The sequence below is a fragment of the Hyperolius riggenbachi genome, chromosome 1 (assembly GCF_040937935.1).
Source record: "Hyperolius riggenbachi isolate aHypRig1 chromosome 1, aHypRig1.pri, whole genome shotgun sequence".
Taxonomy (NCBI): Eukaryota; Metazoa; Chordata; class Amphibia; order Anura; family Hyperoliidae; genus Hyperolius; species Hyperolius riggenbachi.
Window position 1 is genome coordinate 530,986,652 of NC_090646.1, and position 23,081 is coordinate 531,009,732.

The following is a 23,081-nucleotide window of genomic DNA, read 5'->3' on the forward strand; positions in this document are numbered from 1 at the left end:
ATAATTGCAGCATTTAAAGGAGAGTTCCTCTAATAAAAATAGGATATTTATAAAAATCTGTTGTTTTTTAAATTAACTAATGAAATTGTTAAAGGTATGATGGTCATGATCATCCGTGCTAGTCACTAGCACTTGTGACTTTGTCATATTTCTCTGTGGAAACGCTATTGGTGGTAATACATATTATTGCCCCTTTTGGCAGAAAGAAACTTAAGTGGACATTTATTATCTACAGCACAGTGGCTTAGTGGTTAGCACTTTTGCCTTGCAGTGCTGGGTTCCCGATTCGAATCCCAGCCATGGCACTATCTGCACGGAGTTTGTATGTTCCCCCTGTGTCTCCATGGGTTTCCTCTGGGCACTCTGGTTTCCACCCACATCTCAAAAACATATACATAAGTTAATATGCTTCCCCCTAAAATTAGCCCTAGACTATGAGGGACGCATGACTGTGGTAGGGATTAGATTGTGAGCCCCTCTGAGGGACAGTTAAAGAGGAACCTTTTCTCAAAGAAATCATAAGGGATATCTGTATGGCTGATATTGTAGTGAAACCCCTCCCCCAGTGTGATGTCAGGGCCATGGCCCTCATAGTTTACTGTCTGTGAACCTTGTTACATTGTGGGAAACCTGGCAAGACTAAAAATGTCACCACCTGTGATACATTTAAGAATGTAAATTAGGGAGAGGAAAGATTTTACAATTGGCAAACACTAAAAAATGTATAAATTATTATTGTAAAAAAATAGCAATTTTATTAATTGTGTTATTTTCACTACAGTTCCTTTTTGCGTGACAAGACTATATACTTTGTGCAGCACTGCAGAAGATGTTGGCACTCCATGAATACTAAATAATAATAAAAACCTTGAGTAGAAGAACATTTTTTCCCACTCCCCCTTGAAGACTTTGTACAGCTGTGTGATGTAATGTTTGGCACAGACTTCTAACTTGTATATCCCAAATTGCCCCCACTGCATTTTGGTGGGATTTAAATCAGAGCTCTCCAGTCCATTTTCTTTTGGTAGACTGTTTGGAAAGTTTAGTCATTGGGGTTGATTAAAGGAAGTAAAATTGCAGTGCATAGGTAGTGGATGGCCATTTTACTTATACTAGCGGAGTTGGACGTGTAGCTCAGTTAGTGTACCAGGCAGTGTCTGTGTAACGTGAGCATTGCTACAGTCAGCGCACAGCAATTTTACCGGCTTTAAGTGAATCAACCTCATTGTCATGTTGCAGAGTCCATTTTTTGTTCTTTTTTAAAATTCTGTCAGGTGGTCTCATCTTACCTTCCAGCACCTGCAGTGCAATGAGGAATTTATAGGGTATATAGGGCTAATGAAAGCACCATGTGATACAATGAGGAATTTATAGGGGATATAGGGATAATGAAATTCCCAGGCTCTGATGCAGCAAAGTAACCCCAAGCTAAGCAACTCCATGAAAGAGCAAATCAAACTAAATGTATAAAGTTTTCATCACTGGGTTCCTCTGAGATCCTCTTTAATGATGTTCTGACTACTTGCATCTGATCTACTGAACCTAATTACAGGTATGCTGGGTAGTGTTAGCATATAGGGATATACTTACATTTTCCACATGTTAATGAAATGGTTAAAATAAAGCTCACATTTTGCCACAATGTAAAAACGTTGGAAAATACAATTTCTTAAAGGAGTCAATGCATTGATGTATACATGCTTTCAGTACAGGTACCTGAAGTGGCATGTCACTTGATGAGATAAACCTGCAGGTACAGTCCCAATCCTTTGTAGAACTAAGCTGCATTCATTTATTTTTTCTCACTGTAAGGCTAAAAATCTATTTCATTAAAAGGGCAGGGAGAAAGATACTGGACAACAGTGCACTTGGGGACCTGGAGGAGTTATTGGCAGCACGTTTGGGCCAGTAGGGGTTAATGGCTGCAATACTATGCAGTGCAGTCATTAAACAGGAACTGTCGTGAAAATCTTACAATAAAAAACACATACAAATAAGAAGTGCATTTCTTCCAGAGTAAAGTGAGCCATAAATTACTTTTCTCCTATGTTGCTGTCACTTACAGTAGGTAGTAGAAATCTGACAGAACCGACAGGTTTTGGACTAGCCCATATCTCTTCATGGGGGATTCTCAGCATGGCCTTTATTCTTTATAAAGACATTCCCTGAAAAAGATTTATACAAAGATGCTGGCCAGTCTCCCTGCTAGCTGCACATTTTTTGGCAGTTGGACGGAGCAACTGCCATTCACTAAGTGGTTTAAAAATAAAGAAAACCCTGGGAACTCCACATGAGGAGATAGGCTAGTCCAAAACCTGTTGGTAATGTCAGATTTCTACTACTTACTGTAAGTGACAGCAACATAGGAGCAAAGTAATTTATGGCTCATTTTACTCTGGAAGAAACGTACTTCTTATTTGTATATGTTTGCATGTATTTTAAATTTTAAGATTTTCTCGATAATGGTCCTTTAAAGAGTACCTAAATTATAAATTACAGTTTACTTTAAACCTAATAAGTTGCCGAGCTATATAAAATCACACATAATAAGGTGTGATTTTGTCACCCACAGGGTCCGTATTCCACATATAGTCTTGAAATCCCCGCCCCCAGTGTGAAATTTGGCCAGGGTGATTTTTGCTCTTTCCAAACTAAATGTGCAATGGATCCCCATTGATGTCATAACTCCACTCTGATGTCCTTCATCCAGCCCACAACCACTGTCAAAAAGAGATGTGATCTAATCCAGGCAGGCAGACGGACATCTGAAATACGAATTATAGCAGACAGACATAAGACAGGCTGCAGCAGTTCTACTGTCTCTCATCTCTGTGAAAAGACATGTAATTTGATCTAGGCATGCAGATAGCAGGGGAGGGAGGGGTAGGGGAGGGAACAAGGCTGGAGGCTAGGACACAATGCTGAGGGTGTATTTAAGCAAGGCTTCTAAATAAGGAAGTTCTAGAACAGATATAGATGTGAGTCTGTTCAATTCACTAAAACTATTTTAATTATTATTATTTATTGGATTTATTTAGCGCCAATGTATTGTGCAGTAAAATGTACCGGATGTAAACTTTATATGTTCATCTAACTGTACACAGTGCATGCATAGACTACATATATGTATTGCCATTCAAACCTTTTTTTTGGCCGGAGGTGCTTTTTAACCTCTCCTGCTCCCCAAATGCAGCTGCTAACTCCTCCTGGTCATTAAGTGCAGCCATTAACTTTTCTGGGTAGACATATACTTAAAGAGAAACTCCAACCAAAAATTGAACTTTATCCCAATCAGTAGCTGATACCCCCTTTTACATGAGAAATCCTATTTACATGAGAAGTCCTTTTACATGAGAAGTCCTATTTATGATTAGAACTACAGATACAGTTCTCTATGTCATCAGTTTATTTTCACTTCAGGGTTGTCTTAAAGCCTCTGTTCAGGGACATGTTCTTATTTATGTATTTATTACATGTATTGATTTATTCTTAGTTTGGTGCAGCAGTTTATTGGTGCTGATCTCCTCCATCATCCATGGTTAGGTCCAGAGGCGTAGCAATAGGGGTTGCAGAGGTAGCGACCGCATCGGGGCCCTTGGGCCAGAGGGGCCCCAAAGGGCCCTCCCTCAACTATAGCATTAGCTCTCTATTGGTCCTGTGCTCATAATAATCACTTCTATAGATGCTTTGAACAATGGTAATCATTAACAAACAGTTCCCCATCCCCTTCTTGCACCTCTGACACTGTAGTTGCCATTGGCAGGTTTTGGTGCACCGTATCAATTGTTATGTATAGAGTGCTTGGGGGGGCCCACTGTAAAACTTGCATCGGGGCCCACTGCTCCTTAGCTACGCCACTGGTAGGTCCCTGCATACTTACCTATTTCTCTGCCCCCTGCTTGCTGTGTGGATGTCGCCTGGCAGAACAAGGACCTGGCATAGCTGGAAAAATAGATGAGCTCTAAATTTAAAATCTAATAATTGCAAAAACAGGAAAGCCCTGAATTGGTACTGTAAGTTTTATTATTTTATATGACAGATCCATTCAAAAACAAAATTTGTGCAAAGCCAACCTTAGCAGGATGAAAACTCTGCAAGAAGTTTCTTAGTTAATATACTGCAAATTATGCTGTGTGGTCCTTTTACTTACAAACAGAGCTTAATGCTGACTGGGTCATCTGTGCATATTACTTTACATAAATTGTCCCTATGAATTATTTAAATAATGAAAAAAACAAAAACCGCTGGCAGCTATGAGCCACGCAATTCCCAATTTAAAAGCCTTCCTTCTACTGTCAAAGGATCTCTTCTGTATAATTAGGAAGAGCAAGCTTCACAAAGGTTATATAAGAGGAAGCCAACAGGGTAGTGTTTTTCTAGACCTGAACTTGTGTTCCTATTGGCATCTGATTTTTATTCGGCTGACTTCTGATAAATGTGTTGTGCTTATCAGCCCGAGCACTGTAATTATGAATCATACTGGAGCACTTATTTAATTGGTAGGTTATTAAAAATCTGCCAACAGTGAAGGGAAAAATAATAAAATACTTGCTGTCTGGCCTGCTACTTCCAGCAATCATCCAATTTCACCTATTACACAAATCACTGTTATTAGCCGAGTCTGGCCTTGCATGGGAGTGCCCCTTTCACGAAGGCAGTGTGACTGGAAGGGCAGTTGGGGGCACGCTGTCGTCCCACGGCCAGCATGCCCTCTTCTTGATTTTCAGGACAGGGTGAGCGCCTGGGACTGTTGACAGTGATGGGTCGTGGTTGTTCTTTACCCTCTGCATTTCTTCTTTCATTACAGACTTTCTGCTTGATAATTATATGCCTTGGACTAAATTAGAGACTGTGCATCTGGCTACAGTGTCTGCGTAACCATTCCCATCTGCAGTGGTTTGGAAAGAACTCCTCTTCACTTAAACAGGATTCCTCAGCCTGCCTCCCCCTTCTCTGATAGGTGGGGGCAAATGCAGTGCCATAATTAAGGTGGTTTATGCTTTGCTCTTTTATCTCTGTTAACCCTTGCACTGCTCAGCCAGGAGGTGTCTTGGTTTTAATACATGGTAACCTAAATCTGTCATCTATCTTCAGACATCAGCTTATTAAATGATAACTATAAATTTCATTTGTATTGTTTATTTTACACAGAAAGCTTTAAAGCACCAATTTAGCCTTTAGCCACAGTTTTTAGCCACAGTTTTAAAGCCAGATATTTAAATTGTATTATTTAAATGCACAATTTTTAAAAAAATATTAAAATACTATCTGGCTCCTCCTCTCCATTTTTGTTTAGATGACTTCAGTGCAATCTTATTGCACTCCTTATTGCAGTCTAAACTCTTTTCACTACCCAGCGGCACCTGACCCCTCTCATGTACTTCTCTGCTGAGGGTTTAACTCTTAGTGGCCATAACTACAGCCCTACAACTGAGTTTTATCAGAGGCAGACTGGCCAGGGGTGGGGGGGATTTTGTATGTCGGGTAATGACTGACTAAATTACACTGTTTTTAAAGAAATTTGGGCTCCGTCTTTTGACAGCGACAAAATTACTGTCTGAGCGCCGCAATAGTCACATTACAGCCTGTGGTGGCTCATGGTGCGCCCGAATTTCCCTGCGCTGGTTTGCGCTGTTTCAAACACAATGATAGGAAAACTGATATATCTGGCTGGCTGGTTGAGGTCACAAAGAGATGGACATGGTCAGCAACGATACTGAGGTATGCTGTGGCATTTAAACTTGCTTAGTTGATACTAGGGGACCCAAAGTGCACCAAGAAAACATCCTCCACACCATAACATCAGCACCACCAGCCTAAACTGTTGATGCAAGGCAAGCTAAATGTAACTGCAAAATGTATTGCTGCTTTACATTACCATTATTGCATTTATACACAAGAAAGACTAGCATTTGGGCTGGGGCTGTCATGAAAGGGCCTCTGGGTACATTCAAAACATTTGTAAAACCTCTGTATGTTGGATAACTATTGGACACATTTGTTCTGCAATGTCTTGTAACAGTTTCTTATCCTTTTTGCACAATACAACCTTAGTGAAAGAAAGGGCCTATAGGGTGACACCCCCCCCCCTCCCCCCAGTCTAAAAGGCCCCATTCCTCACTTGGTCTTTATGCCCTGTCACTGCTTAGAGTGTAAACAAATGATGCCTAACTGCCTTTGGTCCCCATTGTCTTGTTTATAGGCTTAAATAAAATATCAGTTGAAAATGGTTTGTAATTGCAGGTAATGCAAGGGTGATGACAATATCACAGGGCTTTTTATAAGCACACTGTGGGAGGTGTGAGAAGGGTTAAATACTGTATTACCCAAGGAGCAGAGAAGAACTATAGCTACAGTGCTGGACACAAAGATTTTATTTCAGTAGAGGGAGGTGATGGGGACATCAGGTGATCTTCTCTATGCTGTAAAAGGAACTCTCACTCTACTGGCAATTTACAGAGATCAACCACCAGGAATAACTATGCAAATGTACCATAATATCTGCACTGATTTCACTACAATCACAAACATGTTCATAGTTTTGTGTAGACTCTCAGGGCCATATCCAATTCAAGGTGATAAGTAGTTTGCAGATGCGAGCTACTTATCACCTTGCCATTGAGCAAATTCTATTGCCGGTCTTCTTCACTCGATGGCTGATCGTTAGGGAGCATTACCCAGGTGAAATCCAGAGTGATGCTCCCTTTTACCAGGTGATATGGAGCAAAGTTTTTTGCTGTGCTGCTGTCCTTCAGCACTATGGCCTCTCTTCCCAGAGATGCCCGAACATCCTCCATCTTCTGCCGCTGCATCTGGGGGTCTCCTTTAATAAGGAGACCCCCCAGAGTGCCTCCTTGTTGTTTATATATGTGTATAGGCTTCTTGACTAACTGATATCCATCAAATCACCTGGACCTGAAGAGGAGCCTTATTGTTCATTATTTTTGTAGCACAGACTTCCAGAGCTGTAAGAGGAAGTATTTTCAGAGACCTCTGTCTGCATCCCACCTGCATGCAGGCTGGACATTATGATGATGCTCTCCCAGGCAGCAAACCCTCCCATGAAGGCTGCTGGTATTTCCTTCAGCAGGGCTGCTTCATGACCCAGGCAGCAAACCCTCCCATGAAGGCTGCTGGTATTTCCTTCAGCAGGGATGCTTCTTGACCCAGGCAGCAAACCCTCCCATGATGGATTCTGGTAGCTCCTTCAGCGGGGCTGCTTCTTGACCCAGGCAGCAAACCCTCCCATGATGGATTCTGGTAGCTCCTTCAGCAGGGCTGCTTCCTGTCATGTGATGATATTTGTAAAACATGATTCTTATCAGAAGAATCATCATTTGACACAAAAAGATGGGCAGTATGCATATTAAATTGTAAGATTATGTAGTTAGTTCTATGTCTGGATTTCGGCTTTGAAAGTATCCTCTAATCATTAATGCAGAACTGATATAGCAATTATAGTATATAATGAAATCTATTCATCATCAACCCTGCTGAAATAATTACAGACATTAGATGATTGCTCCCATTTCATTTACTTATGGTCAGGTTGGGCACTGGTCTTATATTTGTACAGGTTTCCTGTGATTTCTTGACCTAGCCTTCCTCAGAGGAAAAGCAGATAGCTAGTTTGGATCGTCAATGCCATTTGTTGTTACAATTCCCTGAAATAAGGCATTACTGAGGGCTCTCGCTTCCATTTTGTTTCCTTCCACCATAGCAATGAACTTGCTACTTGACTATTGTTGGGCTGCATTTTCATACAAACATCTTCCACAAGAGAGATTGTTGTGTACAGTAGTTGGATCCTGCTTTACATGTCCAGGGGCAGTTTGCATATGTGTATCAGGCTGTACTAGCTAACTGCCATAGAAACTGAAAGCAGAATGCACTAATGAGGTAAACCCTGTATATTGCCTATTATGTACTGTATAGGTATGATTGGAATACATATGGAAATGCTTTACATTTTGTGAAACCTTCTGAATTTTCATGTTTTCTATAATTAAAGCATAAAGTCTGTCTGATGCAAATTCCTCAGCTGGCAAGTGGGAACCCAGCCAAACAAATATGTCCAGGAGAATGAGCTTGTTCAATGATATATCACGGAAATGATCAAACGTTACTTATAGGTGTGGCAAAAGCATGTGAACCTTGGATCTTAGTAACTGATGTGCACTCTTGGGCAGCAGTGGCTCCCCCTGTAAGAATTTTAATGTACAGAACAACTCAGGAATCTTAGCATATTCCTTGTTTAAAATTCATTTTTGGGGCGGCATTTCAATAGGATTAAAGTCAGTACCTTCTTCTGCTTGAAATCTTGTCAGATGTGCTCTTGTGGCTGCACTCCTGTCAGTGTATGAGCATGACTATACTACACATGTGCGAGTACTGTCCGCGCATGCCCAGTAGCACAAAGCGCACAGCTTTTCCCTCCTGGTACGAGAGGCTTCGTGCCACAGGACATGTGCAGACCGTGGGACATGTGCAGACTCACACATGGGCAGTAGCTGTGTGCTGGTATATAGATGGGAGTTCGGCCACAAAAAGAAAACGGGTCCCAGGTAGCAGTGGTGGGGTCCAGGAGGATCTAAGAACAAGGGTGGTTCTAGGGCTCATTGTGGCCCTGGGCAGAAAGAATGGGTGGACCCTTCATTCGCCAATGTCAATATGGTATCTTATGCACGGTAAACGGCAACGTCCCTTGCGGACCCTGCCTTGTGCTGATGACACAAATGTTTAACTTTTTCTGGAATTTGCCACTGCGTTTTGCTTCTTCCCCCTCTGTCTCAGTGTGTGTGTCCTTTCTTCATGCTTCCAGGGGCGGGGCTTATGGGGCAAACCTCCTGGGGACTATGCTGCATACAGTGCCCTTACTAGTGATGCACGCTGATGCTGGCACAGCACATGGACACAGTGTCACTGCGACCTGCTGCGCTGCAGTGACATGAGGCACTGGCAGTGACATGTGGAGCATAGTGACCAGGTCGTCCCTCAGTGAGCGCTTGTGGTGGCCCCCCTGAGAATGGTGGCCCTGTGCACATGCACAGGTGTCACATGCCTAAGACCGGAGCATCCAGTGGCTTCTCACTACTGTATCTAACTTTCTTTTTCTTTTCCTTAGTTTACTTTAATCATCTATGGTAAGATGTTTGATTGCCTTATGACTCTTTTCTGTTGAGCTTCAGTTCCTGATATTTTTTGCTGCATCGGTGGCACAATTCAGAACTCATGGTTCCCTCCATGATAGCACGTTATACTGATACAGAGGCGGCAAAATAGCCTAAACCTTAATACTTCCACCTCCATGTCTCCTTTTTTTGTTTTTTTTTTTGCTTAAAATAAGTGGTTGCCTTTCGTCAGATATAACACTTTTCATTCCAGCCATACATTCCTGGCTTATTCACTCGGTCTTTAACAAACTGGGATAACAATATTTTTTTTATTTATTTTTTTTTGTAAGAAGAGGCTTTACCCATTTTATTCTACTTTGCAACCCATGGTTTTTCAGAGTTCTTCTAATGGTGGATTTATAAACAATGACATTTGCCAGGGTAAAAAAAAACATTACTTCTCTAGACTAATAGGAGGTATAGGCTTTTAGCTTTATTTCCATCTCTTACTTGTTCTGGTTCCATAACTTAACCTGGAACTTCGTAAAGCTTCTGTTTCTAAACTGCTACCCATAGAGCCATCTTAATCCACACCTTGCATTGATGAAGGCTAATTTATCCAGAAGCAACTATATGCAAATTGGGTTACTATGGTGGTCCTGGACATATACTTGACTTTTCAGGGACATAAAAGAATGATCTGAATACCCACAGACCAGAAGTGATGCATCATGGAAGTTCCGTCTTGTTCACAAAACGCTGAATAGTTGCATATACCTTATCTTTTAAGAAAGCAAATTTATATTCAACACAAAAATATGGCATCCATTCTGTTAAATGCTGTGCACAAGGTAAAATTAGGTCATGGTGTTAATTGATTTACTGTACATCACAGTTAACTCCCTTAATTAAAATCATAAGCAGATTTTTTTATGTCCTAGGAGAAAGTCCGTCATCAACTGTAACATTTCATTGGACTAGCAGATATCAAAACTGTTAACTGGAGGTACTCTAGTAAAACTATCTGTCATTACTGTGACTGCATAACAATAAAGGGAGAGCAAAAGGTAATGCAAAAAGAATGTGAGGTTAGGAAATGATTAGACTTATTTGGAATGTCTCATGCTAAACTTTGTGCAGTTATTACAGTTGGCAGTTGGACCATAGATGTGAGTGTGAAAGATAGGTGCCTAATTACAATGATTGACCTTAATCTTCTTCACAAGTGCACATCAGTTTATCCACACCTGCACTATCACAATGTGACTCACAAACAGATTTAGGCTGGAAGGTCTGTGAGATTTTGTGCTTTATGATGGGGATTACTAGTAATGAAGATGTTGTAGAACCTTGGCCTTCATCGGGAACTTGGCTCCATAAGAGTTCATCCTTGATTTACTTACCAGGTGTTTAAACTGATTTCCTGTAAACAGACTTATTACTGCTGAAATAGGTCAGGGGCATAACTAGAGGGAAGCAGCACATACGACTGCAGGGGGGCCCAGAGCTGTGGCGGGCCCCAACTACCAACCCTCCCTTCCTCTAATACAGGGGACTATACTTCAGATCAGGTGTTTTTGTGGCTACACTTGTTGTTGGTGTTTTATGGCCTTTGTGAGATGGTCCCCAAGTCCATGAAGAGCAAATAGGGGAGGCAAGGGAAAGGGTGTAACGTTGGAGGGGGGGAGGGCATCAAAGTTTAGCTGGGGGGGCCCTATGAATTGTAGTTATGCCATTAAAATAGGTAGTAGACAATATTGTGCTTGTACATGCAGTTCAAACAATCTCACACATAAAAAGTGGGCAAGCAGTAGAAGGCAGCACTCAACCATCCAGATGCGACCTGCTTTGGTTGTTGTTCCTCTGTCTCCAGGAACAGCAGGTGGAATTTCCAAGTGAAGAGACACAGCACCGTCTTCAAATCTATTTCAAGCTCTTTATTTTTAAAGCGTCAAAAACATTAAAAAGGGCAAGTTTATGCAACGTTTCGAGAGGAGCCTCTTCTTTATCAAGTCGACAAGCCCTCTGAATACATACAACTTCAATCAGCTTTAAATAGTGGTTGCTCCACTAGGGAGCCAATCAGAATGGTCTAGACGTCCTGTTGCCAACCAATCAGGCTAAATTCCTAAATGTAAACCCTCCCATCCAGTGGAGAGCCTGCATCCATTTTTGTGCCCCAATCACTTTAAATAGACCGCTGGAGTGCCGACCAATGAGGGCAGGGCATGTCCTAGGCAAAAAACGTCATATAGCTGATGCATGCATAAATCCGCAATATAAATTCGCATGCGCCTGTAACAACGTTTCTACGTATGCAATGCGTCAAAACGTACACGTAAAAACCCGGAAACGTTAATCGTCATAAACATAGACGTTACAAAAATACATTAAAAGTGGGTGTTACGCAAGTCTTTTAGGGTTCTCATTTATCTAGATCATGTTATATCCTCACAAAAAATGTAGTTTTAACTAGTCTCCTTCCTCATGTCTCAGCAGATGTTTTACTGCTAGTTTGTGCACATTATTTAGTTCTAATAAAGTGAACTGTTTTTGGTGTGATTGCAGTGTGCGGTGCCCAGGGGGCAGGCAATAGTCACAGCAACCATAATGCTGCGATGGGACCGCAGAGTAGGGGAGCCCAGTGATTGCAAATGTGTTCACTACCTTTTTTATTTTTTCCACCCTATGGGCTCGATTCACAAAGTGGTGCTAACCCAGTTAGAGACTTTAGGCGTGATAACCATTGCACCACGCTGGTGAAAAGCCAGTTTAGGTGTGATAAGTTTAGGTGTGATAAGTTTAGGCATGATAAGTTTAGGCATGCTAATTTTAGATAAGTTTAGATCGCGCGCAAAGTCCCGGACGCAAAGCAGCGCCATTAAACTCTATGCAAAGTGCACCAGACTTTGCTGGCGTAAAACTTTTGATCAGCTGTGCACTGCGGTGCTAACCCAGTTGGTGCTTAAACTTATCACGCCTAAACTTATCACACCTAAACTTATCATGCCTAAACTTATCACACCTAAACTTATCACACCTAAACTTATCATGCCTAAACTGAGTTTAGGCATGACAAAGGGCTTTTCACAAGCGTGCTAACTGTTAGCACGGCATTGTGAATCAGGCCCTATGTCTTTACATCTTGATGTTCATGTGCTGTATATTGTACTGTATATTGCATGTGTTAGGGAATGTTGTCATTGCTCAACTTGGCCTAGGTCTGGAAGTCTCCTCAAATGTTGCCTTGCAATTCCTAGTTACACCACTGCTGGTGCTCCCTCTTAGCTCCACCTTACGGGAAGTGGGAGGAGAATCCATCCTGGTCTGTCCAATAAAAAAGCATTGTCAAATCACCAGGAAAAGGATCTACAGAAGCCTTTCACCAGGGCATTTCAGTATGTTTATTGCTAGAAGTACAGATGTGCCTATGCACAAAACTTTTGTCTATTACTAATAAAAATTTTCCATTAAAAATAGGAATCCAAAGTAGGGATTTAACCATGACTGTTTGCCCTTTTGTGTATAGATGATAAGGTTGACTATAAGCAAAAGTGTGTCATCTTATACCTTGCTTTCCATGTCAACAGAGAATGATACTGCATGCTCAGGCCTGTAGCTACCAAGCAACTAGCAATCACCAGTCAGCCTCTTAATCCTAGGATCATCTCTTTGAATGCCTGACATGTTGGAAGATAGGTAACATTTATTTACACGATAAATCCTTTCAGTAAAGTCATTGGATTTATATAAGACATCAAAACATACAGTTATTTATGTTTTATGCTACCTTGAACACACGTACCTCTTAACTCAATGAACAAATAGTTGGAAAGGAACCCAAAGGCACTGCACTACTATTCTAAAATATAAAGGCTTCTATTATCACACTTTTTATATAAACTTTTGCCTTAAGGGCCTACTTGTAATTGAAGCATATTACTGAAATATTACAGTTATTATCCAGATCATTGCCAAGTATTTGTCCAAAACAAACTGTTACAGTAGAGAACAGAGGCAGTGTTCTTTTCAAACTGTTTGATTGTGTTTTCTGTCAGAGGGTTTCTTTGTTTAGCGCTTTAGGCATTATGGCCCATTCTCTCTACATTTTCTATGCTTGGCACACTCTAACTCCTAAGGTGACTTCTGCAGCGAGGAGTTATGTTCTGGTAGGCAATTAATTCGTGAATATAGTCATATATGGTTACTGAAATCAGAGTTATAAGCCTATCATTCAACATAACAAAGAGGGCCAAGGTCTGGTTATATAGAGCATTAACAAACATATAAGTGAATCTGTATATATGGCCTGGATTTACTGAGAAGGTTTGCTAAGAGGTGTAGTGGTATAGCCAAGGAGCCCCTGTTTTATATTGGGCCCTCTCGAGCACTTTGGCATAACAATTGACACGGAACACCAAAACCTGCCCGGAGAGGTTTAAAAGGAACCCGAGATTTGAGACCTTTGAAAGCTGCCATATTTATTTCCTTTCAATCAATACCAGTTGCCTGGCTGTCCTGCTGATCTCTCTAGTCAGTAGGGTCTAAATTACACACCAGAAACAAGCATGCAGTTTATCTTTCAAATTTGTCATAGACATCTGATCTGCATGCTTGTTCATGGTGGATGGCTTAAAGTTAGAGGCTGAGGCTCAGCAGGAAAGCCGGGCAATATGCATTATTTGAAAGGAAATAAGCATGTCAGCCTCCATATCCCTCTCACCTTGGGGTTTCCTTTAAAGCGGATATCCAGTTTAAATTGAACATTACACGGGTGCGCTTGTAAGAAGTTAGAATTACCTGACGTGGCTTCTCCTACGGAATCTCTCCCCATATCCATTGACTTCCGGCATGTAGCCCTGCCCCCTGCTAAAAAAGGCCATAGCGTTCTCTCTATAAAGAGGACAAAAAATTGTGTTTTTCATAAAGAACGGGGCTACCCATTGGAAGTGGGTGAATATGGGAGTCAGGTAATTCTAACATCTTCTTAGAAGCAGACCAGTGTAATGTTCAATTTGTTCTGGATACCAGCTTTAAGCAGGGATGGGGGCCACTTACATACCTGATATTTAACTCTTTCAGGCAGAGAAAGGAAAAAAGGAACAGCATAGTTATTTGTGTGCTAGGCACTGTACATACACATGTCTATCTTATCATGTCACATGTCACTTTGGGTATCCTTTAACTAAGAAGGGGGAAAGAGGCGCCCAGGTGTGATAAAAATGTGTTAAAAACAATAAAATAGAAGAAAATTAGGTGGCTTACATCAGTGAAGACAAATTCATATATTGAATGAATTGTTCTTATGTACTGGCAACGCGTTTCGTGAGTGCATGCCCACTTCCTCAGGCAAAATAAAAGAGCCAAAGGGTGCTGAATGCCGCAAGTGAGGCGCCTTTATCACCCCAAACAGTCGCATCTAGCTTAAATGTCCACCTTGAACCTGCAAATGATGGCTAGCCCTAACCTAACTCCTGATCTATAGTTATCCCCATCCTAGCCCAGTACTATCGCCTAATCTTAACTAAGCAAAAATCTATTAACCCTTCGCACTCTCGCATGCAAATGTTCAAACAAATGCATTCACAGATTCACTCATCCAGGCACAACTGTTATCCCTACAGCTAAGTTAAAAGCCGGGGGTTTTAGTTCACAGAAAAATGCATTCTTATGCTTAGTCACCTATACTGCGCAGAGTTAGGACACCTATATTTACCTGGGTACTTCTGCGCAGTATAGGTTACTAAGCATAAGAATGCATTTTTCTGTGAACTAAAACCCCGGCTTTTAACTTAGCTGTAGGGATAACAGTTGTGCCTGGATGAGTGAATCTGTGAATGCATTTGTTTGAACATTTGCATGCGAGAGTGCAAAGGGTTAATAGATTTTTGCTGTTTTCTAGCCACACCCCCTTCAGCACCTCCCTTTCCTTAATAACTTATTTAATGTCCTAACTAGAGGCGATGTGCCTGGGTATATGTACTTTAATCTTAACTAAGAACCATAGCTTAATCTACCCTTGAACTGACTTTCCTTCACCTCAACTCTAACCTTCCCTGACTTTTTTGGGCCAATAAATTAGTGAGGCTTCTCTGTGAAGTTTGGACAAACTCCGTAATTACAGAACTTTGGTTTGGTTAAACCTGGGTTATTTTTACTAGTATACAAATTATGTGAGCCATAAAACAGTGCCAGCTGCTGGATGGATCAAAAAGGTGCTTTAACTAGATTCTTTTTTTTTTACCATAGTTACACGGGCTATCAACTTATCACGAGGAGGATATTTGTGAGCCTGAAGCTGACAGTTGCTTTTAATCTGCTATGGTAATAATAATGTACCACAATGGCAGAAAAAAAGTAAAAAGTTAAAATTTGACAGAACCAACAGGTTTTGGGCCGCTCCATCTCCTCGTGAAGTATTCTCAGGGTTTTCTGTGTTTTCAAAAGCATTTCCTGAATGGTAGTTGCTAAGTCTAAGCCTCCTTACTCGCTTGCACACTATTTTGGCAGTTAGCAACTGCAATTCAGGAAATGCATTTGAAAACAAAGAAAACTCTGACAATCCCCCATGAGGAGATAGAGTAGTCCAAAACATGTCAGTTCTGTCAGATTTTTACCGCTTACTGCTTCGCTGGAGTGGTCCTTTAAAGAAATCAATTTCAATCTCTTATTAATACTGTTATTATGCTAAGCCAGCGCTGCTAATCAAGTGTCAGTAAAACTCTCAGGGGTGCCTCACATGAGGTGCACAACCATCACAGCTCCTGCAGTTTCTGGGAAAAGGACTGGGAAGATGAATGACTAAATTTAGGTGCTATTTTAGGTTACAAAATTATTCACAGATGGCGCAGCATTTTTTAATAAGATATTATGAAGCGTGTAGTAAACTGCACTGAGCAAAATGTTCCCCAGATGATATCCAAGAGCGGTTGGCCTCCAGTCTTAACCAAATGCTGTCAAAGAGCTCAAGCTTAAAGCCACACACTCAGGGTCTTTGAAGGCTTTCCTGGAGTCCTGTTATGTCAGCCGTCCCTGCTCACGATAATGCACCCTGCAGAACAGATGATATACTAGATAATAATAGACAAGGTGCGGTAATCAGGAACATTCCATGTGAAGCAGCATATGGGACAACATACTACTGAGGTAAATATAGTACTTGTATCAACGGAAATATTAAAAAAACATATTTTCTCTGGTAAAGGAAAACTAAGCTATACATATTTAATGTGATACATGACATTATGTAAAATTGGGTTAAGTGAAATCTGGCAAATGGCATTAAATCACATTCTGGATTTTAATTTCCTTTCTCTAAAGTAGTCCTGAACACAGAACTTTCTCTCTGCTATAAAAGATACGCAACAGCATAACAACCTTTACAGAAAAACATTTATTTGTTACAGTTGATACAAATCCTGCAATAAATGTGCAGTGTGTCTAGTTGCTGCTTTCATGGAAGCAGACATAGGGTAGGCAACCTGTGTTTACAAATTAGCTGCTCTGCTGAAGCAGCCAGCTGGCACAGCTGAGAGCTCAAATTACAACTTGTGAATAGCAACAGATGAGGGGGAATTAGACAGGCTAAACTCGCTAAATACTTAGAGGGTGCATTTCTCTCTGTTTTCCTTTTGTCCTGTGCAAGAGTTCAGGTCCACTTTAAGTGTGGTAGGTAGCATGTAGATTAGGAATTCTGACATCTACTCTGAGACCTGTGCAAATGTGGGACTCTGCAGAAGCCATAACATGAGTTTGGTAGTCAGGTAACTGGCATTTTAAAAGGGACTCAAGATGGCAACCTTCATGTTCCCTACACTTAAAGTTTGTTTAACCTTCTAGTACATTTTTGGGCATGAAAGCAGAACACTCGTAGAAAACTTATGCCAGCACAGGGAAGTCTATAGCAACCAGTCATACATAGCTCCCAACTGTCCCTCTTTCGGAGGGACAGTCCCTCTTTGGAAGCCCTGTCCCTTTTTCCTCCTCATTTGTCCCTCTTTCAGGACTTTGTCCCTCTTTCTATGTAAATATATGTATTTCTCTACTAAAAAATGTGTTTGACTCTAAACTTCATTCCCATCCTTTAAATTGATATATAAGGGCCGGTTCACACGGGCGGCAGGCAGTGTTGGGGCGGCTAGGAAGTTGCGTCGTCCTGTGACGTCTCGTTCGGTGGCGGCAGTATGGAGATCGTCGCGGGACATGAAGCCGCGCCGGCTGGCCGTCCCTGGACGTTGCATGCGACTTCTAGGGACGGCCGAAACTATGCATTAAATTGGGATCAGAACGCCGCGTTTATGCAATCGACGGTAATCGACGGTAACCGTGCAATGCTAAACGCTCCCATTCACTTGAATGGGAGCGTTTAGCTGATTGGTCTTGAACGCTTGACGGTAGATGCCGCCAAGCGTCCGTGTGAACCGCCCCTTACTCATTTTAAAATGTTAATATGAAGCAAACATGGACCAGGGTAGAAAGGACCAGTGTGGTTTGAATTATAAAACAACGTATTTTTCTTATGAAATCTTTATGGTATGCGTGATTAGGGGTGTGTCGGGGGCGTGGATAGAGGTGTGGCAGGGATATGGCTTAAGTGTCCCTCTTTTTCATCTCAAAAAGTTGAGAGGTATGAGTCATAGTTAAAGGGAATCTGAAGTTAGAGGGATATGGAGGCTGCCATATGTATGTCCTTTTAAAAAATTACCAGTTGCCTGGCATTCTGCTGATCTTTCTGGCATCAGAACTGATCTGCTTGTTCAGGGCCAATGGCTAAAAGTATTAGAGACACAAGAGCAGGAGGACAGACAGGCAACTTGCATTGTTTAAAAGGAAATAAATATGTCAGCCTTCATATCACTCTCATCTCAGGTTCACTTTAATTTTTAATTTTAAGAAATAAATTATAAACGCTCATTCGGATTTAGCGTAAATGAAATGTCCACATTACCAATTGGAAATTGAATTTTTGCAGAAATACAGCATTACCGCAACTCTAAGTTTAGCCCAATCACAGATCTCGGAAGTATTGGACCAATCAGAAAGTGCAGGGTCAACTCGGAAGTATTGGACCAATCAGAGAATGAAAAAAATTACAAAAAAATCTCCTAGCAAAACAGAAAATGGGAGTCGCAGAATCAGAAACAAAAAATGAGCAGCTGTTTGCAGTTTTTTTAATTTTTTTTCTACATTTGTATTCACTGTAAGTAAAAACTTCTAATCCTAAAACCAAGACAGACAAGCTTATGGAGAGCAAGAATGGTCAGACACCTCTACCGGGATGCTTGTCCTACCAATAGCCATCATGCTTCTGTATTTTCTATTATCAAGCCTTTGAGGTTCTAGCTTAGCATTCACCTTTTAATAATTATACTAAATGCCTAAAGATAGTATTTATGAAAACTGGCAATAACCAAATGAGAGCTAAAGTACAGAAGGTGGAGCAACAGAGTGTAGCTTATATTGATTTGCTAATTTATTTATTTAAAACCAAACCAGAATTCTGACCGGTTACTATGGGCAGAGTCTCAATTTTTGATCCCGTTTTATTCTAGCCAGCTAATGTAAATTGTTCCATAAGTGTGATTTCTAAGTTAGGATTATAGCAGCTTGTAACTTTTTTATACTGGCTCAGTAAATAAGCCGGTACATTTGAGTACAGAGGATTTTGTGCCTTCTTGTTGGATTGTGTTCCAAACATACAACGAACCATCACTTCTCGTTCCATCGGGTGACAATAAAACTTTTGGAACTGAGTTTTGGAAAGTAAGTAGCTTGTAATTTGCATGAACAAATATTGCTGTTCCATTCATGCATTACAACCGGTAGAGAAGAGCCAGGAAATGGGAAGCCTCTATAGGTAGACATTTAGGCGGATATTTAAAAAAAATTAGCGGTGACCAGTGGTGCGTACCCAAACAGTGTCTTTACAGAAGCGAACTGATCCAACAAAGACTCTACATTAACATGAACTGAGTTTAGTTTTACAGAAGGATTATAGTTTTGCTCTTCTGTTTGTCATTTTCTGTTTAAATCACCATAAAATTGCTGTGTTTTATCTGCACATAGAATCAAAAAGAGCAAACCGAAATAACGCTTTCTGTTAATCTTGGCGAAATATAGAAATGAACTGAAACCATTGTGGTTTGTCAGAACAAAATGTGGAATTCCTTGTTAAGCCATTCCTGTAACTTTAAGAAATTAAATAAGATTTAATGGTCAACTATCAAGGGTGACAGTAAGAAGTTCTTTTTAGTGTGTTCTACCTGAAAAAAGGTGTCCCACAAAGTTCAAATGGGACGCTGCCTTGTGAAATTGTGTGTTGAGCAGCCTATTTTCAGCTAACACCTGCTCTCCCAACCACCAACCACCACGACTGCACGTTGTAAGCAGAGTGACCATGGCAAATAGATAGAGCCAAAAGACAGAGGCGCTCAAACCTATTGCTTGATCCACTGAGTTGTGCTCCCATTTTTGCCTGAGGAAGCGGGGTCCTGCCCGCGAAACGCGTTGCATTTGTGGAGTTGAATAAATTATTTGACAATTCTGTTTTATTGAGACTCAAGTGAGTTTTCTTTTTTTGTAAGAGGGAGGTGAGTCCACCTTAACATCCCCCTCTCCTTTTAAGCGGTTTTTAAATCGTTTTACTCTACTCTGGCGCCTCTGTATACCGAGTTTTTGCTGATCTTCTAGTCCACCCTGGGTGGAGGGGTGCATCCCCATCTACTATCTACAGAGAGCGACTTCTTAACCTGAGTGGGGTCAGGTCCTAATGCTCCCCACCTGCATTTAAAGTGGTTGCCTATGGGTAACCCGTGTTTGTGAGTATATATGTATAAAATTGTATTGAACTCTTCATTTTACCTGACAATACTGCACCATATTGGGCTCTCGATTCTCTTCTTGTTTTTAAGCATGGCAAATAGATAGAAAAAGGAGGAAGAGACTAGCGCTTTAGCTCGTACTTCTGTCCAGCGACAAGTTTATTAAATACCCTCTCGCTCCAGCAGTGTCAGATACTTTTCTGCATGGATTTTAACATGTTTTTTATGGAATAAATAAAGTGAACTTAATTAATGGTGCGGATCTTGTGGAGTGTTATTAAATTTGTGAAGCACAGTTTTCAGGGAAAACACATTACTGTCACTGCTTTGTATTACTATCCCTATGTGCTGTTTTAATGCTCACACCTTTGACAGTTGTCTTTCAAGGTTGGGCTCAATTATGGGTGGGTTTATGCAATTAGAGTTTCTGATAGTACCTGATGAAGGGTGATAATACAGTAGCCTGAAACGTTGTGCCTCTATGTGATTATGCCAAACACAAAGGAACCTTCCGCTGTTGGCATGGTTGAGTTCTGGAAGTCTTGCTTTTCTACATGGCATGCTAGTTATATCTTTTCTACAAAAGCCAGGCAGAAGGTGGCCCAACGCTGTCATCCATGAGCTGAGATGATTTGTAGCAATATTTCTATCAAGCAGACGTGAAAACGCTTCAACAGCTTATTTCCCGCAGCTCTCTCAAGAGTGCATGGAAATACAAACATCAAATCCATGTTTTAGTTGAAGAGACTGGTGTAAATTAGAGAGGAATGCGAGTCCTTTTATTTCTTTCACTAAGCTTAGGCCTTTTAGCGTAAACACATCTGGCTATTTTATCAAATCCAATAAAGGCATGCACTCCAAAGGAAGACAACAAGAGCATATAAAATGTACACCATCTGCTAATGTAACAGAAATCTGCTCTCCTGAAGACTGGAATTATGACGGGAAGAGCTGTGTGAGTAGCAGAAAGACTTGTAGCTTTGTACTCCTCTTTCAGCTACACAATGTTCAAACCACCGGACTTAAACCTCACAGTCAATGTTCAGATGTCATTTATTAAGCATGTATGGGGCCTTCAGTAATGCCTTTCATTCAAGCGTCTCCTTTATTAAGAGTCATCATTCACACATAAACAATACTGCTTTGGTCTGAATAATTAAAAAAGACACATGTGGAACAAGAGCAATAAATCAATCCATACCGTCTGACAAGTACCGTTTTTTTCTTGGGCATATAAGTTGGATAATTGGCTTCTTTAATAGTGGCCCTTGGCTGTTGCAGTGATAATGCCATGTAGAATTGGAATGTATAATCCTGGATTGCCCAGCATGGTAGGGCCAGCATACGGATGGAGGTTGGAACATTTTGTGTGATATAAAAAGGAGTATTTGTCTCTCAGACACACAATCAGGGCCGGGCCGAGGCATAGGCTGGAGAGGCTCCAGCCTCAGGGCACAGTGTAGGAGGGGGCGCACAGTTCATTCAGCTGTCATTCCTAATTGTGTTTGAAGCAGAAAGAAATAAGAAAAGGAGATACATGGAAGTGACTACAAGCCAGATAACTAGAGATTAAGGTGTTGGGGGCCCTGGGGTGCCTCTTAGTCTAATAGCAATCAGTGTGTGATGGCTGGGGTGGAAGGGGTGGAGGGGCGCACTTTGGTGTCTCAGCCTTGGGTGCTGGAGGACCTTGTCCCGGCTCTGCACACAATTATCGACATTCACAAATCACACTTGAGTATCTATGTATAACTAGTAAAAAGGCCCGCCCGATAAAAACGGGCTCTAGGTCACAGCCGCTACCCCCCGCAATGCGCACACATACGCGTTCCGTTTGCTCGTTCCCCACCACTGTCTGAAGTATGTGCACACAGGGAGCTGCTTGCTTGGCAGTTGGAAAAAGCAGTTATTTCCCACAATGCAATGAGAACCTCTGTGAACCACACACAGCAAACTGTCAGATCCGGCCCTGTGTCCTAACTGCCCTGGCTGCGCACATGCTCAGTACAAAAAAGCCAGGGACACACAACCATTCAGTTGATGACGCAGGATAGTACTTAGTCACTTATATACAAAGTGCACTATTACCTACTTCCTATCTTTCCATTTATCCCAAATTAGGTGGAATTGTGGAATACGCTTCCTGTGTGTGTAAACCAGTTTTTTAAAGGACAACAGAGCATCCAGTCTTTTAATACATTTACTTATCGTAGGGGGATTTGGGGACAACCAGCCCAGTGAAGGTTCCTGTCTAGCAGCAAAAAGAGTTTCTTGTATAAATGTTTTAGTGCTAGAGTGCAGTTCTTCTTCGGTAAGTATACCAAGTAGCCTCTATAATAAAACCCCTGTGTCCCTTGCGTGTTCCTGTCTCTGTGTCCTTGCTTTTCTGCTACTGCGCATGTGCGCAGCACGGACCCGGACAGTCGTTGAGACAGGAGGACAGGCCACTGAGCCGTGCCGGTGTGTTCACGGGCGGACGGGTGTGGGCGCATGCGCAGTTTAAAAGACAGACCTAGAGCCTGTTTTTAAATGGGCTTGGGTCTACTAGTACATAATAAAGAGTCTAGTGTTACTGGACAGCCCATCTTGTCGTGAAGGAAGGGAATAGAATATCTAATGGCTAAACAGTCTAGGCTGTGACATCACTGGGAGGGCAGAGCTACATATCATTATACAGCAATACATGGTATTGTTTAAAAGGAAATAACTATAGCAGCTTCCATAACCCTCTCACTTTAGGTGTCCTTTAAGTGTATGCCTTTGTAACAAAATGATTATTTTAACAGCCATGTCAACCTTTGTCTTCCTAAGCCAAGAATGTAACAATATAGGCATGTCATTGTCATAGCTCAGCAGAACACATTTGTGGAGAGATGTATGCCCCATGTGTATTCCTTCCAGAGTTTTCTATTCCAGCCGGGGCAGGCTGGAGAGATACAGAGACCTGCTCCTCACAGTGCAATCCACTTGCTGCAGGCCTGGCCAGAATGATACGCCTGCTTGGCACTACAATAAATGACCGTGTACAACGGGTCACTGTCTGTGTATGAAATAAGCTATTACACTAAACAGCATGCGGCCATTCAAGAGTCTGAATGTGTCTGTTGTGTGACACATCCGGCGCTACATATGCTCTGCGGAGCAGGAACAC

The 23,081-nt window shown here is 41.5% G+C and overlaps 1 protein-coding gene across 2 annotated transcripts in view; it reads left to right on the forward strand.

Moving 5' to 3' along the window:
* The window catches only part of KREMEN1 (kringle containing transmembrane protein 1), a 202,421-nt gene that overhangs the window by 23,480 nt on the left and 155,860 nt on the right, over positions 1–23,081 (forward strand). The window lies entirely within an intron of this gene.